The 6350-nt window shown below is 37.4% G+C and overlaps 1 pseudogene; it reads left to right on the top strand.

The window, feature by feature from the left end:
- The first annotated feature begins 2123 nt into the window (after nt 1-2123).
- Nucleotides 2124-3050, top strand: LOC149173020 (pre-mRNA-splicing factor ATP-dependent RNA helicase DEAH7 pseudogene; annotated as a pseudogene).
- The last annotated feature ends 3300 nt before the right edge of the window (nt 3051-6350 follow it).

Below are 6350 nucleotides of genomic sequence, written 5' to 3'. Positions count from 1 at the left end.
TTGTCATTGCTTGTCTTCATATCTTTGTTATTATTTTGTAATTATTCAAGTTTTTGCTATAGTTAGGGTCTTCTTAATTTCTAATTTTTGGTCTGATTTATTTTTTAGATTTCAAATCTAGTTCTGGAATTTTTGGATTTCAAATTTCAGTTATAATAGCAGAATTTTGGGTTGGCTCAAATCATTGGTATTAGAACCCCAATTAATAGAAGATTCATATCAGATTTTTCGTTACAGTTCAGATTATTTACTTATGTTCACCAATCTATTTATCTTTCAAGGAATCCATGTAAGCAAGACAGAGCAAAGCACAACTCAGAGATATATTGTCACCAACATACACATCAACACAACAACACTCATAGATGCATTCATAAATGCTATATCATACATTTGTACATAGTTTTATCAACAATGTAAGTGTCATCAATATGTGATCATATTTGCACCTTAAGATCTATCTCACGTAGTTGTTTACTCCACCTATTTACATATTTTACAATATCCTCAATGTAGATTGTTTTGAAAAAGTATTAAATGATTATCTAATTTCTAACCTTTACCATTTGGCAAAGCCAAAGTTTATTTCTCCTGTCTTGGCTTGTCTTGTCTTCTGTATTTATGTTGAATGTTCTTTCATCAGTTACTGTCATAAGTTAATAATTGATGTGATTGCTAATGGATTAATGGAGTTAATTATGGGCTAATGAAGTAACTGACCTAAGCAAAGAACATGTTAACTAAAAATTAACATGGAATCAAAGCTCAGGTGAGGACAATCCCAAGCTGGAGTAAAAGAGAAAGCAATCACCAAGGGAAGTTCATTGACACATTCTCATGATTTCTGCAATGGCATATAGGAAATTTCTTAAGTTTCATGTTTCTGTGCAAGGACATTAAAGTTGAAGATTTGGGATCATGTTTTTTTTAATTTATTTCCTTATGGGTTCACGTTGTCCATTTATTATCCTTTGCAAGTGACGGATTTTTTGTTTGTTTGTGAATACTCCAAGTTATATCTGGTTGGTCATGATCTATAAAATTTTTTTATTAGAAGCTAAAATTCTAAATAGGAAGGAGTATTTCTGGGCTACGATTAGCACTACTAGGCACTCACACATGTCTAGAGTTATTGTTTTTTGTGCTATGGCTTGGACCTTGTGTTAGGGCACACATAAATTGAGCAAGTTCGACCTTATCTAAGGCATGTTTTAAGTTGTGGGCAACATGACTCCATTTTTGGATCGAACTACCTTCTACTTATGATTTCTTCAATACCTACAGCTTGAGATTCTTACAAGCATTTCTGTACACATCCAAGACTCCAATGGACAGTTCAAAAACTTTCATGTTACAGGTCTGAAGTATTTTGATGATTGAAGCTATTTTACTCCTTCCAAAGCGTATTAGAATTCTTGAACGTTTGAAGTTGTGTGAAAGGATATTGTTCCAGCATGATTCAGCCCCAACTTTAATAACTTCACTGTGTAATTCTCACAAAATGTATCTCCTTGCAAAGCAATTTGACTTTAAAAATTCTTGACACTAAACTTTATTACAAACCTAAGACATTTTGTGGAGGCAGTTCAGTCCTGTATCAGGACAAAACTGTAGCAGCATTTGAGGCATGTTTTAATATAGACCTGAAGCATCAGTGACCAGTGTTGAGGCCTAAACAGACATATATAGCAGTACTCAAATCAACAATTTGAAGACCATTCCATGGGCAAATCTGTGGTATTCCAACAATGATTTGTCACTATACTCAACAACACTTTAAATATTGTAGCAGAATTGATGAAGGTCGAAGATTGACAATCTATCCTAAATTGAAGCAATAGGCATTGGATAATCCTTTTTCTATGAAGTGTCATCTTAAGGACAAAATTCTTGAACTGATACTCCAGTAGTTACTACATCCACATCAATCCTTGAGATTGTATCAGTGTCACATTTTCTCCATGGAGATTCAGTTTCCAAACAAGCAAGGGTTGCAGAGGACAGAGGTATTGCTGGCTAAAATAGTAATCAAACTTTGTTTGAAGTCATATTGACCAAGTGTGGTAGAGTGTAAGAATTAAGAACATTTGGTTATCAGTGTATTCTTACAGTGCCCATTTGAAATGACTCTTTGTGAGCCTGAACTTCTCATGATGAGCCTATTGGACAGTTCTGAGAAGTTCAGGCTTGGGATTCTGACAAGCATTCCGTACACATCCAAGACTCCATTGGCAGAACGTATGGATCAGCTAGAGGGAACTACAAAAAATAGAGTAGCTGAACTATCAATACTCCCTATTTATTCTCAATTGCCTTTAGATCTTCAAGCCAAAATATTTCAGAAAGCAGAAAATGGTGCTCGCAAGTGTATTGTAGCCACCAATATTGCTGAGACATCGCTTACTGTCGATGGCATCTTATATGTGATTCATACTGGATATGGAAAGTTGGAAGTTTACAATCCAAGAATGGGTATGGATGCTCTTCAGGTTTTTCCTACAAGCAGAGCTGCAACAGATCAACGTGCTGGTAGAGCAGGTAGGACAGGTCCTGGGACATGCTATCATTTGTACACTGAGACAACATATCAGAATGTAATGCTGCCAAATATGGTGCCTGAAATCCAACGTACCAACCTTGGAAATGTTTTTTTACTACTCAAGTCGTTGAACATTGAAAACCTTTTGGATTTTGATTTTATGGATCCTCTTCCACAAGACAATATTCTCAATTCAATGTATCAGCTTTGGGTACTTGGTGCACTTGATAATGTGGGCAGATTGACTACTCTTGGAAGGAAGATGGTTGAGTTTCCTCTTGATCCTCCCCTTGTAAAAATGTTATTAATTGGGGAACAACTTGGCTGTGTCAATGAAGTCTTGACAATTGTTTCTATGCTTTCTGTTCCTTCTGTTTTTTTCCATCCTAAAGATAGGGCTGAAGAAAGTGATGCAGCAAGGGAAAAGTTTTTTGTGCCTAAGAGTGAGGAGTATCTATTCAACCAAAAATGCATTGGGCTTGCACTTGTGAACATTCCATTAAGTTTATAAGTTCATGCCATACAAGTGGGGCAGACATGTTAATGGTGGATGGCTCGCCAACAACGAAATCTGAGAGCATGAAGTCTGCTATCACAAGAGGTACTATGCTCTGAGGTGCAAATCCTCTAGGAGTCATTTGGCAGGTTCTGCCTTTTTATTATTGCAAATGAGGATGATAAAGTTTGCAAGCACAAAAAGTATGTTGTTGTCAAACTGTGGCTGCTTAGGAAGGACATATTAAATGGTAGTGGTTCCAACCATGCGAGGCAACCTAGGATAGACATATTAAACCCCAGTGGCTCTAACTTGGATCCCCAAGCTGGTAGATTTATGATCATTGTATTGGCAAGAGGATGGCCTAGCAAAAAAATACCAAAATAGAAGAAAAAGTGAGAAAGAAAAATAGAAACGAAATGGAATTATATTAATGACATTCATGGCCAAAACATGTCAATGTAATGAGTAGATTCAGGGGTGAAGATTTTTCACCAAGAATTCTCCAAAGTATCACCCCCCGTTTCAGTCAATGTATGCTTGTGATGTGGATTTCAATACTCCTCAATCTTCTGAAGACAAGATTGAGAATGTTTTGGTATTTTCTTATCATGTCATGACTACATTTAAGAAATCAATGAATCTTCTAGAAATACAAGTGTGTAAAATTTGTTCTAAATCTGCTCTACTTCATATGAATGCTAGAAATGGTGAACCAAAATAAATGTTGGAAATGCTCCTCTCTCCCCATCTCCCACCCTTGTAATACTTGCTTACTCTCTCTCTCTCCCACTCCCACTCGTTTCCTAGATAATATTTGCTCACTCTCTTCCCCTCACCCCACCCTCATTTCCTAGATAATATTTGATTTACACTCTCCCCCCACCAACACCCTTAATAAGATTTGCTCACTCTCTCCATCCATGAGGGTGGGGAAGAGAGATGAGGGTTGGGAAACCAGGGGAGAGGGGGGCAGCAAATATGATAAATAATATCTACTCACTCTCTCTCCATCAGATTGACTAATTAGACAAGATTTTCTAGCTATGCCATTTCCTAGAGATTGAGATTGAGGAGCACTTCATCTTCCATTGCTTGGTTTAATATGAGGTCTAAGGATGCTTCCGTGATCTTTTTAGAGAGACACAGATGCTTGGCAGTTTCTTTAAGTACCCTGAACAGATATGCTTGCCCTTATACATGCAAGAGGCCCTTTGTCTCTGCTCATCTAACCTCCAGCCACATCAGCATCCTTGACCAGCTCCCACCCAACGGATCACTTCCTTTATTATGGTGCTCCTGACTAGGGGCACTGAGTGGCAGATGGATAGAGATGACCCCTTATCAGTGAGGACTTGGGGTATTGTTTTTAGTATTTATTTTATAAGTCTGAGCAAGAATCTGAGATAAAGGTTGGCAACAATATCGCAAACAGTGATGGCATGATGACAGTAATATGGATAAGGAAGATATATCAGTGAGCAGTGACTATATTCTTGACTTAAATAAAATGACTTTGGGGCATAGAAAGGCAGTGACACGTTAACCTTTTGACTGTGTTCACTAAGGAATAGTGACCAGTATGACAATAGGGCTTTGACAATATTATGTGGCAGAATAACCTTCAGAAAGGAAATCACCTTGTTTGGAATAATGTCCATGACCTTGATAGCAACAATGAGATAGCATGGCAACAATATACAGAACTTGGTTATATTGTTGTTGAGAAATAATTTGATTTGCATTTCTTGGATTTTCTCTATTTTATCTAAAGTATAGCAGAAGATATTCGGAACAGTGCCAATAAGGACTATGAATCAGTATTAAGACACCCGTGGCTCAGTCATATTTGTAGTTGTCAGTTCAAAAGGAACAGAGTAGTCCTCTCCAAGTTAAAATCCAAAGAAAGTCTCTTTATATCTTCATTTAGTTAGAAATATTTGTGATATCAAGGTATGATTCTACCAAGTTGAATTTATTATTGAATGGTTAGCGCATGTGAAAAATATTGTCTGGGCATGTTTGCTGATGGAGTTGCAGCAAGATGAGGGCAGATTGATGAAGACTGAACTGAAGTAAGACTTCAGAGAGAGCTATAGACTCTCTAGAAGAATAACTTGATGATAAAGAAAAGTCATGTCCACTGATTATGATGACTCTGATGATGCCTTTAGCTACATTGATGACCTTGGCATATGGGCCTAAGGGTCTATAGTAGAAAAAGGATAGGTTGCAGGTGGCTCATTGATTATGTTTAGAGGAAATTATGAAATAGCCACATTGATTGAATTATAAATACACCATTGCTAATGATGCCTAATTAATGACCCTCTCATTTATTAATATAAAATGGAGCTGACTTTTAAAGTCAAGATAGAAAGACCTAGCCTTGTCTTTTTCTACACTTAAAGCTCCAATGAAAAGGAAAAGTGACGGGTCTAAACATGTATATCTTGTGGAATCCATCGTGTTCTTTATAAACACCTTATCAGCCATATGTTCTTGGTGTTAGCGCTTGAAATTTCACCTCAGGCTGAGAAAGGTAAACCTCAAGGCAACATCAAACCACTTAGCCTCGTAGCTAGCCCTACGGGGCTGGAGAGGGCTCTCTCCAGTCTATCTCGATGAAATCTTCAATAGATGAGATGACCAATAAGGTAACACTGATATTAGGCTAGTAAACTGATCAAAGAGTTTGATTTGGGGTTTTTTGAGTTTTTGGTGGCAAATTGAGGAGAGGGCAATTTTGGGTGCGGGGATTGGACACTGTTTCTGCAGGGGGTTCCTTGGGGCGAGGTAGGAGACAGCGTTGATGCCTTTAACTGAGGTGGATGGTCAGGAATGAAAGATGAAGAGCTAAAGAGAGCAAACAATAACTTTGAATTCTCTTTAGACAGAAGAAAACATTGAAATTAAACAAACTTAAAAGCAGAGCATGGCAGGCATGAATTCTTACTTTAACACTTCATTTGTTTAATGTGCATAAGTAAAAGAAAGGAAATGAATCACATAACAAGCTTACAGGTACATTGAGAAACACACCATCAACACATGAGTCCACAAGAATCCCAAAGAGGACTGCAAAACCCTGGTCTTCCTTAGCCAAAAATTGCAGAGATACAATGAATAATACAATGATAGCTTATCCCTCAAGAGTCCAACCTTCCAACCCAGCTGGAATTTTTCAATTTGGAGTTCATTTTCCCTGTCAAAAATCAAATCTCCCAAGACTGGTCAAAAAGTGCCAAATGAGGCTGCCTCAAGGAAGAGTGCTGTTGCAGTCAACTTTTGAATGACTTCCTCAACCCCAAATTG

This window comes from Pinus tabuliformis, chromosome 4_2, assembly GCF_031772625.1.
Source record: "Pinus tabuliformis cultivar Carrire ecotype Pingquan chromosome 4_2, CPIR1, whole genome shotgun sequence".
In the NCBI taxonomy this organism is placed as follows: domain Eukaryota; kingdom Viridiplantae; phylum Streptophyta; class Pinopsida; order Pinales; family Pinaceae; genus Pinus; species Pinus tabuliformis.
This window is presented reverse-complemented; position numbering and strand designations above follow the sequence as displayed.